The sequence below is a fragment of the Haliotis rufescens genome, unplaced genomic scaffold (genome assembly GCF_023055435.1).
Source record: "Haliotis rufescens isolate VD_foot unplaced genomic scaffold, xgHalRufe1.0.p SCAF_3, whole genome shotgun sequence".
Taxonomy (NCBI): Eukaryota; Metazoa; Mollusca; class Gastropoda; order Lepetellida; family Haliotidae; genus Haliotis; species Haliotis rufescens.
This window is the reverse complement of record NW_025964001.1, coordinates 44,967,537-44,984,222: the sequence shown is the minus strand read 5'-3', so window position 1 is coordinate 44,984,222 and position 16,686 is coordinate 44,967,537. Positions and strand designations below refer to the sequence as shown.

At 36.6% G+C, this 16,686-nt stretch overlaps 1 long non-coding RNA gene across 1 annotated transcript in view; it reads right to left on the bottom strand.

The window, feature by feature from the left end:
* LOC124124302 overlaps nucleotides 1-15,828 on the bottom strand; it is a 28,366-nt gene extending 12,538 nt beyond the window's left edge. The window contains exon 1 of the long non-coding RNA XR_006859437.2: nucleotides 15,702-15,828. This is a non-coding gene — a long non-coding RNA (uncharacterized LOC124124302). The remainder of the gene's footprint in view (nucleotides 1-15,701) is intronic.
* Nucleotides 15,829-16,686: the final 858 nt, after the last annotated feature.

Below are 16,686 nucleotides of genomic sequence, written 5' to 3'. Positions count from 1 at the left end.
ACAGCTTCAGTGGTCTAGTGGTAGAGCGTCTGCATTGTGTGCGGATCACCGGCAGCGTCATACCAAAATACATTAAAAGATGGTACTTGTTGTTACCATGCCTGGCTAAAAACAATGACTGGTCGGCTCGGATACTGTTTTCTGACTGGGGTAGTCATGGTAGCACTATAAAATCAGCATTAGTTCGGACTGGTACAAGCAGACACACACACACACACACACACACACACACACACACACACACACACACACGTCGCTATATAAGTGCAATAATCTTGGACGCATCATTAAACCAAGTCACCGCAAAATACTGACATTCTTGTGTTAGAAGCCGGTAACCGAATGACATTTAGGATTGCTATTAACCTGCAAGAGTACATGAGTTGAGGCACATGCATGTGTATCGCTACACCCTGTAAAAACTATGGCCATTATCTCAACGTATAGGGCCTTCAGCGGAACGAATAAACAGTCATATGTGGAGAAATAGAAAATAAATTTGGCAAACACAAACAATGTTTTGAAGGATAACCACTCTATCCCACCCCAATCTGATTTCCAATAGTTGTTGGGACGGACTAGAACAGGTTCCAAGAAGAAGATAGTGAGAGGTGACCAATAGGAAGGTTGTTCGTGGATGAGTGTCATCTAACCCGACGGAGTGAGACTGGTTCATTACTCAGTCATTGCATGTAGTCTGTCAGATCCATGTTCTGTTATTTACAGGCCATCGTGATAAGGCTGGAATATAACTGACTGCGGCATATAACAATACACGGAACTAGCTTTTACGTCATGAGTAACAGAATGGGAATGCATGATTGGTTTATTGTCCTCAGGTATATCAGAAGCCAACGTCCATTTTCAATTAAAACTTAAGTATGTCAATATTTATACACTCAAAGAATATATTTTTTTATGGTTCTATGATGTACCAACGAATTACAATGACATAAAACAGACTTTAACAGGTAAATCTCACATGGTAATTTAACTCTGCGATGGTGCCAGAGATTACCTAAATTTGCAGTGATGTCAATAACAAGCCTATACATTGCTGAAGACAATGTTGATATCATGCAGCGAGATCTGCACGTAAGCCCCTTACAATAGTAGATTAAAGCCACTGCCAGACCATAGCAGGCTAGATCCCTCAGTTGTCAACTATTGTCAGTGTTAAATCAAATCTCACCAAGACCACGTGGTACGCGTTAATCCGGAGTGACCCGAGACTGACACACACTGCTAAGGGGGATTAACAGGTTTGGATATCTCTGTAAATTATTTGATAAAATTTCCTACCTTTTGAGTTGATTGGTGATAATTAGATGCATCTGGATATAGAAACATTCGAACTGAATGACAGAATGTTAAGATCTGGTAAGAAACTAATTGATCTAACGCCATGTCAATGCCATCAAGAATTGGGCAGGATTAGAGGGATGGAGTGGTTGCACAAAGAATGGGTAGAACCTTGACAGACATGTGGACATCAGGCAGCGGCATACGGTCATGGCAGATGGAGGTTCTGAACAATCAGATAACAGTAACACAATACCTGTATTGGAATATTAAACATAAAATTATAAGGCGTTATCTATTTGGATTCTTTCGTTAGCAAATGTCGCAAAACATGCATTAGAGGACTGACAATAAATATGGACGTATTTTGTTTAAAGAAGTAGAATGTGCATAATAAGTAGTGTTTGATATTTCCAGGATATGATTGATGTAGTCGATAACATGTTAACAACCGAATATGAGTAGGAGAGAATTTTTAGTAACTGAATAATTTCAATGAAGTTCACTTACAATCGTACATTGTCGCCTTTTCATTAAAAAAAATAATATTTCAAAGTATCTCGAATTGTGACAACACCAAGTTGTGGGTACTGCATACTTTTGTAAGAGCAAAACAAGTACCCCCCAAAACAAGCAATAGCGATCAGCTGCTTCGCTTCGGGTTATTATTATTTTAAATATGTTTAGTAAAAGCTGCATCTAAACTAACAAGATATTGCAATATATTATTCCTGATTAAAAAATAGTTTCAGATACAACTTTTGCCGATCCTTGCATTAAAATACTGTAAAGTAATATCATTGGGTGTGTCTTGACCGAATCACTGGTAGATTCGAAGAAAACGTGTGTACAGCTGATTGCTGTGTCCGGCTTAGTTTACGAAAAAATACACAAGGTAATCTTAATCCCTGGATATAAAACAATGCGTAGCTGAACAAGCAATACAATTTAAACGGTAAATCAACATGTCTGGTGATTTTTTATCTCAAATTTCGAATTTGTACTGACAAAGTTTCTCATCACCCGTTCGTTTGCCGGACTTCGCTGAAGGGGTACGGTGTAATTGTTTTCTGCGCATAATATTAAAATTTCTTTTTTTCCAAAATATTAAATCCGCTAGAGGGGGGTGCGCATTATACATGGGTGCGCACTATACTCAAGAAAATACGGTAATGACGTTTTAGCGAAATATCTGGAAAAAAATATATTATATTGCATATTCTGATGAACCAAAACTTTGAGTGTATATTCTGGTTGTGTTATTGCATGCTAGTTGAACAGTTTGCACTTTTCAACAGTCGCTTCTCTCAGTTCAGTCATCATTGTCAGTTATCCTCGGCTACCTTCTTTGAAAGTATTTAGCCTTCAACAACCTGTTTGTCAAAGTTTAAAATATCAAAAAACCGAAATTTCAACTTTTGAAGTGTGTGATCCTGTTCGCCCAAGGGGGAATACCCGTGATGCCTTCCTGGGTTAAATGTTTCAGAGAAAATGTTGCAAGAAGTTTCAGTGTGTCAGCAACTAATTCCCAAAGACACCATTTCCATTATTTAGAAGCTTTTAAGTCATTTAAAAGCCCACTCTGTCAGTTTGGTTTTCTGAAAATTGAAGCCATCGCGAACGCTATGACGTAATTGACATCTAGTCACCCACGAGTTTAGGAATGAAAGACCAATTTTGTGTAGCAAATTCTTTGTCTTTGTAATGAGGGCCTGTAGGATCACCTGTGGTCGCAGCCTCATGCCACTACGGAGTCGAAACCATTTAGGTGACATGGCTGTGTTGTGCATATTTGTCTGTAATTGACAATGGCGACAAACATTTGATGTGGGAAAAGGAGCACTTGATTGACAGGTGTTGATGTCGGTGTCACGCCTAAACGTGGCTGTAAGTACTCTCTGTCAACAGCACACGTGTTTAAGTAACGAAACTGACAGTCACTAAAATTCCACTTCAAATTGCTGTTAGACGCAAAGGTCTCTACCTATTTCGGTCCCTGACAGTGTTACCAAATAGGTGCCATTCTGATGGACATAAACATGGGAATTTGGTGATTTTGTCTTTAATGGTGCGGCTTACGGTACAGCGAAAATAAGTCGGGGATTTCTAATGTCAGATGTTTATCAGAAAGCTTTAAATCCGTTGGCAACAGAACTTTTATATTGGCACATTTTTATGGTTCTAGCTTGGTTATTCGTCGGTAGAAATCTCATAACCCCACAGGACAGTTACAAAGGACATATATTTTGTGTGTGTAGAATTGATAATTTACGTTGGGTAAAAAAGATGCATGAAGAAGCTTTTTGCAAACGCATCGACAACAACTAAAACATGGATGAAGAAATGGCTAGAAATACAAGTCAGCATCTCAGCCACATAGATATGCCAAATTTGCAGTTTCTAAAAATTAACATCATTTACTCAACTGTCTGTTCTTAACTTCATTCTGATAAGGATCGTGTGATAGAAAACCCGAAGAATTCGGCTTCAGGTGTAACATATGAATGGTTTACATATATTTGCTCTGCATAATTCCGATGCACCTAATGACCTTAGACATGTTGAAAAAACCCAATAAAAACCCAAACATAAGTGCGAAATTGATTTCGACTGTATTGAAATGTACACGAGTTTGCAGGCATGTGAGTGAAGGTGAGAGGAGCTCTGGTAACGGAAAGGTGAAATGGACACTGCCGTATATGAAATAAACATGCTGAAAAGTTATAAACAATTATCTCACACTGTACAGGCACTTAGAACAAAGAGAAAGGAAGAACCGAGAACGTGGAAATTAAGCAGAGCTGACAGTCTGCGATTCAGGGCTTTCAGCCTCGGTTTCATAATCATGTTTTGCGTAAAAGTTGTCAGCTACAAAAACCTCAAAAATTCATGAACGTTTTAATTTTCCAGCATTCAATGCTCAATGTCGGTAGTCTGTATGTTAAAAACACTTCAAATCAAATTTTGTCCCGCACACAACGCCGTAATAGAATTCAACGCTTAATAACGTCTAACATTCCAGCGTCAAGATGACACGTCAACGCCTCTCCTTAACGTTACAACGACAACGTCGAAGATGGTTAAGACTTCTCAAAGCTCCGCCTGCCAAAGGTCTTTTTTGTACTTCTTTAACTTAACTTGACGGGTAACGGGTCAACGTCAAAGTTTTGACGGTAGTGAAACGACTAATACAAGACATTATAGCTTGACGCTATCATTTACCGTGGCCATCCTATTCGTATCTTTGGGCGCATTACTGTCCATAGTGTTAAATTTTGTTATTTCTGTTCCTAAGGGGAGGTCTGCGCATGATTTAAGTGTTAATCGACTGACTTTTATAAGTGAGACATATGACAAAGAGACGACTTTGTGGTCGTGTCAATGCCTTTCAAGCTCATGTTGATTTCACGGCGGTGATGTGAAACTGCTCATGCGCGTGGGACGCGACCAGGAAGAAATCGACATGTCATAATTGATATGATGACACTTCAAGATGGTTGATTTCACTTTTTTGTTAAACCTTAACAATATGAGACATATTTTGACTCCTATATGTTGAAAATGGTGAATTTCAATTTACATGAAGTTCAACCAAAGTTACAAGCTAAAACTCATGGGGAAAAAGTCAGGCATGAGAAAATACTTATAATGGCAAAGACATGGAGATCGTACAGCATAAAAGAAAAGTTATTGATTTAAGAAAGGGTGGTTATAAAATAATGCTGTATGACGGATTTAATTTACAGAATATATCTATAGCACGATTATATATGAATGATATGTGTTAAAAATGAAGCTACCCATGTTCGTCTAAACTTCAAGCTCACGAGTTGAGACTTTGAACATTCTGTTATGGTGAAAGATAATACAGTAGCAATGCGTAAGCGTATGGTGTGATTAGATTAGATAGGTACACGTGCATTTATGAGAAATATGTCACTTATAAATCCACATGAAGATCGTCGGTAAGCCATTGAAACCGCGAAAACGAGGGAGTCAAACGAAAAATTTGAAACATCGGAAAAAATATTGGGTAAAAAGAAGTAGGAATGCGCATGTGACAAAAATGAATAGATGCACATGTATTCGTCTCGCGGGTGCCCCGCTACTGAATAAATTCAGGTTTCTGTCTCTAAACGACGGCTTCTGTTTCTGCTAGATTCTGTCCGATGCTACGGAGCTACGAACACGGATGTCTCTTACATTATATCAGTTTTAAGTTTCTGAACGAAAGACCAATTTTGTGAAGCTAATTCTTTGTCTTTGTAATGAGGGCTTGTGGGGTCACCTGTGGTCGCAGTCTGATGCCACTACGGCGCCAGTACAGAGGTTTACAATAACGTTACGTGTCATGTGTGTGAAATAGACAACAATATTTCCAGAAGAAATCTTCCTATTATTTCCCCCCGAATTCCGATTTTTTTATTACTTCTGTGACATCGCATGAACAGATACATATTACTTCTAAATCTAGAGTAGCAATTTATACTTTATATTTAAAATACAGAATATTAGAATGTATAATGAAAGGAAACAGTTTCAGAACATAACAGATTTTCAAAAAGATGAGATTTCTCTGTAATCCTTAATTTTTCTGAAATTAACACAGATGGATATCTGCTTCGAATGATTGACACGTCACTTGTCAAAGTAGATATACATCCTCTGTTTCGCCCGAGGAATTATTGTCTTGTATGTTACATGTAAGTCAAAGACATGTCCAACTTGACAACTCTGACGCGAATCTGTCATCTTGTAATTGTTCTTCATAATAATGACAATTGATCTTTTGTCGTTTATGGAATGCAGTCGATATATGACACATTATATAGTTGACAAAAATATTGATGAAATCTAGAAGAATTCGCGAGACTGAAACGCCATAAACTTGTGTTACCAATTGGGCTGTATAACAACATTGCCATGAGTCAGAGATGTTTACTGCCTTCTCGGTAATCACGTGCAGTTAACAGAATCTGATGGGATGTATTGAAGGAACCGAAAGGGTTTTGTGAAGTGACAGCTTTCAAAGTCATGTGGACTTAATTCAATATCTTCATATAAGTGTGATCACAGTCGTTTCTTCATCCGCAATGGTTATTAAGATTTTGAAACTAACGACAATATTTTGTCTTGTGTGTGATGTATCGATCTGTGAAGGCCTCCGACAGAAGAATGAATTGTACTCAACGCCATAGCAAGAATGTGAGTAATTATTTCCCATGTGTAAAGACTTGATACATTAAAATAAATGGTAAAATAAACCAAGTAAGTATTTTGTAAAATGAAAGCTACAGTAGTCTTTTTATTAATAATAATAATAATAATAATAATAATAATAATAATAATAATAATAATAATCTTTGGAACATTTTACTTAAAACATTTCTTACAGGAATCGAAAAATATATTCGATAGTTTACTTTTTGAATAAATTAATGTGCTGAAAGAAAAATATCAGCGGTTAATACACTGGGTCATAACCTGAGAAATGACACTGCTTCAAAAAAAGTTCAATATGATTAAGCGAATTATATAAAACGTCTTGGTATATATGTGTTTGAGTTCAACCATGACGATCTCGTACGTTCTATTATCTATTCCTATTACAGCGTTTCTTTGATATATGTTGGATTGGTTTATTCGTTATAATGAACAAATACAATCATTTAGATAAATTATTAAAAACTTGAAAAGTAAAATGCGCCTTAAATACCCGCTATTCACTAAATACATAACATCCATTCAAATATTACGGGCTGATTTACATATCGTGTAATTACCCATGTATATGTGTTAGATTCAGAACAAAATGTTAGTTTATTGCAATCATAAAGAGCCGGTATGGAAACGACAACTCGGCTGAAATAGAGAAACGAAAAGTTACTCTCTGAGGTGAAAACTTTATCCGGAGAAGGTTAAGCTTGCAAATCGGTGTTATTTACTGTATGTGATTAAAGTCTTGCGCAAAGCCGTGTTTAGCAACACCTTGTCGACAGGGTGTGTATATATAACGCCTGTCAGTGTCTATTGCACGGGCGGCTGAAATTGACAAGTCATTACCGAAACGATAAATCAAAACTTTCGATTTTCGACATGGACTTGCAAACATTGCGCGGCCCCAGTGTTTGACCAAGACAGCGTCCTGGCTGAAACAAGTAGTTTTTCAAATTCATACATTCATACCTGTGACAGGCCTTCGTTTGAAGTTGGACGATATTATTTATGTCTTCCGATAAAAGTGAGCATTTTTCTACTTTTGATGAGATTGCTTTGTTTATTCAATTGTCGAGAGAAAAATCCACGTGAGGTCAGCGAAGAGGCTATCACGATAAGCCGATCCACTTAAAGCTGGGGGGAATTTTACACCAACTAGAGATTAGTTTTAATAATACATTTGTACGTAAAAGTACAATTGACATTATTACCAGAGAAAAAACATCATTTGGATTTTTAATTACTTGAAAAAACGACAAGGAAGTATCAACTGAAAGAAACTTCATTTTTCAACTCCAGTGGCAGAACATTTAACTTTGCCAAATCCCTAAAAACATAACTGTAAAATAATAGTAATTTTAGGATGCATGCAAAACTTTTGTAAAATGTCACAGATTAAAAAAATGTGAGGTAAAATAATATTCTGCAAGTTTGAATATTTGACAAAAAGGGAATTTCTTCCTTGTAAGTGTCGTTTCTGTAAAGACAAATAGTACAATGTCTCATTCTATATTATATAAATCCAAAGCGAACGGGTATCTCTTGATATTTGATTACCACCGCTCTTCTTGTTATTAGACTATGCGACCGGCGTGGCCTTTGTTTTACAATCATATTACAGGCATTCCCAGGAGTTGGCAAGAAATTGTCAACTTAGTAAATATTGCCCTATGGGGAAAGAAATAAAATGATATCTTAATTATTACATTGATAATTTAATAAAACCCAAACCTATCTCAACAAAATCTGTATAAATACAAGCGTAACTGTATAAATACAAACGTAACTGTATAAATACAAACGTAACTGTATACAAAACTGAAGACCAAATTGCATGAGAACTTTTTTTTTACAGATGACAAGCAGCTTAAGAAAATAAAATATGAATTATTTCAATAGCTTAAAATATTGACAGAATAATTTCGATGTGATGTTATATAAAACATTTCGAAAGAAGAAAGACATGGCCTTATTTTGTTATTTCGTTATAGCTTACAAAGTAGAGAAAACTTATGGATGACAACTGTAATCGCTACTACTCTGTAATCGCGACGTTTCGGTATAGATCCTTATACCGCTGTCAAGCAAGACTGACAACAATTCATCGATATAGTTGAAAAAATCCAAAATTTTAATGACACTTTTCCTATTTTCAATACCATTAAAATGGCAATTTGACATAATATTTAAACTTGAAAGGGAAATATTTAATACACATAACGAACAACAGACTAGGAATTAACATTAAAAAAAATGAAAGGTTTTTGTTTGTTTGTTGTTTAACGGCACACTCCGCAATATTCCAGCTATATGACGGCGGTCTGTAAACAATCTAGCCTGACCACCCGATCCCGTTAGTCACCTCATTACGACAAGCATAGGCCCCTTTTACGGCAAGCATGGGTTGCTGAAGACCTATTCTAACCCGGATCTTCACGGGTAAAAAAAATAAACGGAAAATTGGTGACTAATCTGAGTATATATGTTACTGAATATCAGAAGTGTAGAGACAGGGAAGTGTGAAAATGTACTTGACAAATGGAGTTCTCTCGATCATCGTACAACTTCAAGCCCAGAAAGTCATGTGCAATCACGTTATTAGCCAGTAATTGTGTAGATTACTCTGATACGCTGAGGGTGTGCATCCAACATTAAGACTTCCATGTCACCTGCCAACCTGTCCAAATGTGTAACAGTGGAAACACTACACTTCCCCGGCTGTCAAGATCCTTTCAATCACGGTGTATATATACACATGTGCATTACAGAGCACGTGCGCGCATGTATTTCATGCAAAATACGTCTGATGGTAGTCTGAACTAAACATGATGAGACGAGCGGGTCTCATCAGACAGCAGTTGAAATATACAACTCTTTAAATTGACAGATGTCTTAAAATGGAAGCTTCTTCGTTATATGTTTATGCATTGTTGATTAAAATGAATATACGGCTAGCACAGATTGAATAATTGTTTGGCTGAGCATTTTGACTTGTTCACTGAAGCGGAAACAATAGTATGAACGATAACTTTGTGGCGGCAGATTCAAACCAAGCGGTGTCTGGAAACCGAGAGACTTGTTTGTTGCATGTTGGACAAACAAGAATACGTTTAAATAATACAATATTTAAATATCGTTTTTAAAAGACCCAGTGTCGCTACCACCACTTTTTAAATTAAGTATTATATTGAATATAATTGTTAAAGACAACGTTGAAGAATCCGATTACAACATATTTGTTATTGTAAACGTGAATAATAATAACAACAACAACAACAATCATAAAAATATATGATATTGTGATTTTTGTGAACAACAGCAACGACCCACACGACAGTGGTGTTAAAGACGATGTCGACGACGATCAGCGTTTGTCTACCAGTAATAGCCATATAACCGAAAAACAACATCACAAATAAACACTCTGCATGACAGTCCGCTACATTCCGTAAATTAATCACTTCTATTCACAACAATGTAAGTGACACATTTCTTCACAGCATTCCAGGTGGTAATTTACCCCTAATTTAAACACTTTCCGCATTGGCAGTAATATTTATGTTGAACGTGTCACATATTTAGACTACGGTGCTGCCTTAAACAAATATAACAGTAGATGGTTGAGCAAAGCTTTTAGTTATGTATACACAACTCGTGATATGGCAAAGGTCCAGTCTAATGCTATTTTAAGATGCGAGATGCATTAACAGATTGTGAAGTGATGAAGTGGAGATGTGGTAGAACATGCCGTCAGTGTGATAAACCAAACACATTTATTTTCCAGAATTATTTTCCGAAGACAAAAAACAAGAAATACCACAAAAATAAGAAAATATGCTAAAATTACTAAACCCTTCTATTTTGTAAACTGGCTTTATTTAAAAAACTTTAAAAAATGAATTAAACTGAATTTTGATAGTTTTGTATGAAATCATTGTAGCGAATTGTTAGTTAGTGTCCAAGATGTCTCAACACACGTTTGTACCATGATAGATAACATATTTGTTGTGACAAACATGGACGCTCTTGAAAAAAGGAACTATTTGGGATAAAAATGTTGCAACGTAACTTTCTATTTGCAATTCTACTCCTTGAAAAATAAAACCCATGATTCCGACGGGGCGTGTTTTCTTTATTTCGTTAATAATAGATAAACCCAAACATATCAGGGGCCAGTTTCCGCGAGAAACGGAGATCCCGAAAGATTTGAAATAACATGTTTGACGTGTGAAACCGACACTCAGGAAGGCCAAGATGGACTTAGTATGTGGTCTCTCACCACTTTCTTCAACCTCATCGGCGTGAGAAAACAACAGAAACATACTTCTGCTCTCAAAAAAGGATCTCTCGTGATTGAAGAGTTGCAGTTTCAAGGGAGATAAGTGTTGTTAGACCCAGGTACCTGTCATATTTGCTGATGATGAATGATAACGGTAATTGATGAGCAGTTCTATCTGATGGTGTTAAACAGTAGTTATCGGATTTCGCGACAAAATACAATTACCTAGCAAGACTTGGGGGCATCGGGGATTTCTAGAAGTGTTCTTTATGCCGCGTCCTTCGCAGGTAAAATGTCTCAAAGAAAAGGTGAGGCGTATGTACGGGAGAGTGTTGGGGGTATGTTTGCACGAATGGATGTATCAAGATACGGGTTTGTGGTCGGTCATGTCAGCCGTAGGATATATCTTAGGGGTATGACTCCAAATCGATGTACAAGTGTTTGAGCCATGACATTTACGTGTTGATAAATGGTAACGTAATGACAAATGTGTTATAGGATGTGTTTGAGAGGCCTATACTTGGTAATAGAACAAACTGACAGTCATTGAAATATGTCGATAATGTATGTTTGTCAAAAATCGGATTTGTAGTCTTATTGTGGGATAAGTTGTGTCTGTAGCCTCTCTTTCCTTTAAAAAAAGAGTGAGTGAGTGAGTGAGTGAATTATCCCCATTTGAATTTGTGTCGTTGGTTATAATTTAGTGGTGAATGTATTATTAATGATAGTAAAATGACAACGACACATTGGGAAGGTTTTGAGCTCTATTCTGTATGGTGATTAAAGATATTTGAAACCGTGGAGTTTTTCACATTTATGTTATTGTGGGATACAATATGAGTCAGAATAGGATGAAACAATATCACCTTCTCCTGCAGAATTAGGCACCGTCAGTAAGATCCATGCCGAAGCAAAATGGCAACAGAGATGGGCATCATCCTCAAAAGGACGCCAACTCTATGGCATGGAGCCATTTTTTACTAAATTACAAATATCTCGAAACAATTGGAGACAAGAGGTTCTCTTAACCAGACTTCGTCTTGGCCATTGTGGTCTTGGTGCATATCTCAATATTATTAATAAAGACATTTCTTCACATTGTACAGTGTGTAATCAACAAGACAATGTGGCTCATTATTTAATGCACTGCCAATAATATGTAAATGCCAATGATGGAGTCTCTTACAGTTCTTATTACTGCCATCTCATTGGCTGGACTATTATGTTCTGGGAATACCGTTCGATGTGAAGTTCATAATGTCATTCTTGCTTATATTACAGCGTGTGGTAAGTTTAGCTACATTATGACATTTCTAGGACATTTCGTAGCAAACCTTACTTACAGGCAGTGTGTAAATGGCCCAGTTGCCCGAACACCTACAACGCTTTCAACGATCAACCAATCAACCTAATCAGGTGTCTTGTGTTGCATGTGTTATATTTCGCCATAGAAGTAGATTAGATGAGGGAAAATGTCGACAGAAAGTGAAATATTTCGATACGTCTTAAAGTTGGTCACCCATCAGTTTTCAATTTATTCGTGACTGTAAGATAAGCGTACACAACCACAGCAGTGTTTTGTGACCCAGACAAGACATATCCACTGGTTCCTCATTAATGCATCATGTATCTGTGTCGTTCAAAGTAATGTTTGTGTAATCAAATAAAAGATATCTTTGTTTTTGTAACCATGTTCAACTAAAGATATGAATGCGTGTTGGGAGTACGATTTCGTCCATTTGATATCAGATGAGAGAGAAAAAACGAACATTCGCAAACGCTGGTAGGATTTGAACGGGTAGGAGTTAGTCAGTTTATCAGTTTGTCATGGCTACAGAATTTGCAAGGGACATCATTGACAGATCCCATTTTTAAGTATTATTTATTTTCCTCGGGTTTCGTTGGGAGGGTACATCGATACAGTTTCAGCTGGAAGATAAGGTTATGGATAGACAGTGGGGCAAACAGAAAATAGAAAACCCCATTTGACAGCTGAGGGATGTTTCCAGGATATACTCTAATGTGTTAAAAACTATATATTCCCTTTTAATCCCCGGATTTAACCGTTTACGTGTCAAGGCCCAGAACATGATTTACAGATGTGTGTTGAGGACTCGAAAAAATGATATAGTAACTTAAGAGTTCATATTTTACCTTGAGAAGGCTTCACCGACAGTAAACACTACAGATCAAGACGCAGTAAATGAACGCAAACACGTTTCAATATGAATTAAAGGTCCGACTTTATAAGTGACATTTTCATTAAATGTTTCGTGTTAGTTATCACTTGTGAGAGTACATTTACAGGATTTATGCACGTAATCGTTTTTGTTTAAAACTGTTTGTAATTAGAATGAAGAGACGAGGGTATAGATAGGATCCTTGCAGGACACCTATGTGCCGAGTTTTTACCCTGTCTGTATCCTCATTGTATTTTAAAGGTTAGCTGGTTGTACACGACATAGAAACATTAAGTTTGTTGTATAAATCAACTACTCTGAGACCTAAAATTGCTTTTTATGTTGCTATTTAACTGACAAATACAAATTTGTGATTTCACTTACAGGAGTGGGCCATATATATAACGACCCCTCATGAGTATGTCCCTTCTATGATAGTTCTGTTCAAATATGTTTGGTTATCAAAATAATCTGTAATTCCTTGTTTTTAAACTTTAATAATTAAACAAAGAACTGGAGCACGATCAGCTCAGTTTTGAAATTTAGCTTCCAGCGTTTCTTTAGGCAATCTTTGAACAAAATTTCAATATCAACATGTCAGATCATGATCAATTTTTAAATATTTCAAATATCAATTACAATGCTATAATTAGACATATAGCGTATTAGTCATACTAAAAATGTGATGTGCCCATGGGATGGGCGTACACGTGACCTGGTCACGTGACAGGTGACATGTGATCAGGTCGACCATGACTGTAACATGCTGTCCCATTACCACAATCCTCAGGCTCACAAATGACAGCTTGGGAGAATTCCTGTAGTGACAAATTCGACATGGTGTACGTCTGTTAAACCATACCCCGAGGGGATAGACACTGACGCCAGAATATCCTATGTAAATATGAATTTCGATATACAATGTAATTAAAAGCGGAATCTTTTTCGGGTATCGAGAACGCCGCATGGCTGGCAGTTTAACAATAGTGGTAGGGTTCCTTTACATTTTAATGATTCCCCCTAACCGATAGTTCACCAGGGTTAATTTACATGGGTCGGGGAAGCGAGTTGCTTGTTATTTCTTTAAATATATTAGGATCAGTTTACTGTTGGGTGAATAAAAGCCCCGATACTGTGTCTTACGTGGATAGCTTTGTATTCACTATACAAATCTTCGACAAAGAAGATCCTTTTCCTGAGTAAATAAAAACACGTTCCATCTTTAAAGACTGGAAATAGCAGGGTAGGTCATTCACAGAGAATGAACATTAATTAAGTGGACCAGAGGAATGATATGTGCATCGACCGAGGAAAGCTGGGTGTTATGCCTCGGGGCTTAAGCTAATATTTTTGTTTGTTTTCTAAATATCATTTGACGAAAATACGAAGGATACCTTAGAAGCAGTCCCAAAGTCACTGCATGTGGACATTACGCTCCGGTGGATCACGACAATCGTCTTTTTTAACTCGGGTACTTGATTTGTTTTGGAGAAAAGAAACTGGGTGTCGTATTTGAAACTGCTGTGACTTCCAGGGTCACATTTCTTTGTGAGAAACACAATGTAAACCGTTGGTGTATTCACATAAAAATATTATGCAATTAGTTTAATTCAAAATATGTAATTATTAACGAAAGTACAAAAACACTTAAATATTAATAGTTTTCCTGATTTCTATAGAAATAACAACAAGATAGAGTAGATGATTTCATTTTTATCCGTTGATTAAACACTGTGTTTGGCATGTATATGACATTTCCAGCGATCTGAATGTTTGGAGTTTCAAGGAATGATGAATCGGCTGTATGTACGAATCAATCACGTACCTAAGTTGGATTTCTTTTCTTACAACTATCTGGTGTTGCTGAATCAATACTGATCTAACATTATAATTTGACATAAACATGTCACAAACCCCCCAATGTTCAATTAATCAATTAACAAATCCGATAATCACTATCTATAATTTTGTTTTTCATTCTTCATCTTTGCAACACCGAGTTGTAACAAAAAATATTAATCGACTCTGTCACAGGCGTATAATTCGTCTGTTACAAGGTCTATTATACATGTATTTACATGGATAAATTAACATTAATATGTGTATTTGTTTGTCGTGAATGTGAATTCGTAAGTTCGATATTCACATATCGTTTTAATGATTAGCTATCTTTTATGTCACCTCGTTGATTATGCAATTATGTTGAACTTCACTACAGAAAGTATGCAAATAAGAATACAAGAATAAAATGGCAAAAGATACTGTGAAGGCATCCTGGTCTACAGTATTGAGTAGTATAGTACTGATGGATGTAGCTATAAAACAACGTAAACTTCAATATTCGTTTGATATACAGACGTATCTTGTAACCTAAATACATCATCATCATCATCATCTTTCTTTGAACACGCTCGTAAAACTAGTAAAATGTCGGGGTGTTGAGTATTTATATATACATTGTCTCGGAAATAATTCGCAATGGATACACTTTCACGAAAGTAGCATGGATGAATTGGACAGATATCAAATTCAATGAAATCTATAAAGGTAATAAAATTTCACGTACGAATTTCAAGAAAGAATAAACTCATTTGAAACAAGAAAAAGACATTTACAACGTGCTCCAAGTGAAATGAAGGACATCGGCACATTTGAGATATGTTACGCGAAACCTAATCAATATGCATGGAGACAAAGGTGAGAGATAGAGTACGCATAATTACCTCAATCATCACCCATTAGTATATCCAAACCGTTATCCCCCTACCCCGGGGCAAAGCTGCCCGTCCCTCACTTCCACGAGATACTGTAGTCGCGAAGTTTAGGCGTGGTCACAACTTTTATATTGCGATTCATTTGGTTAAAAAGCGACTGCTTGACGAAGATAGATTTCACACGTCAAGGCTCGCTAGCGACTTGTGTCTCAACATTAGGGGGCCCTAGGGTTCACACAAAACCTTGTGTCATTTTTAATGAGGACTTCTGCTACTCCTACCCGTCCGGTAGAGTCTGACCGCGGGGGGAGGGGCGGGTGGGGACGGGCTACGTATGACAGACAGTGCGGATGAAGGTGTACAGGAGAGGCAATCTGTGTGTGCGCGCATGCATGTGTATGTGAGGATTTGTCAATTTCAAATGTTTTATGTGTCACATATCGACGACGAACTAAAAAACGAAAAACGGTTTTAAATAAACGCTTTAAAGAATATTTCTGAAATTTGTTCATAAAGTATATTTCTTTGAAATTTTTGGTCAAAACTGGAATTTTTGTGATACAATTTGTCTTTTTCGACGAATCACATAAGAGTTAGAATAATTGCAAGAAATCTATGAAATGAATGTCTTACGAAGTAAATTTGAGTTTAATATAATTTTAAATCTGCAATTTAGATCGAAAACAATACTCATAACATCTATGTCCACACGTATCAGCTCTATCAATTGTAACACTGTCCCACTATTCATTCAACATTGTAACTCCATGAGTCCACATAAGACAATTCGTATAAATAGATTTTTAAAAATAAACAGTTTGTGAATTTACCAGATAATCTATAGCACCAAGATATTGAATCTATTTTACTAGACACAATTTTACACTAACGAATACATCGTCTGGAACCTATCTACGTACATATATATAAAGCAATGTGTGTTGGAAACAAATTTGCGCTCTGATCATGAGTCTGCTACTCCCCGCATTATCAT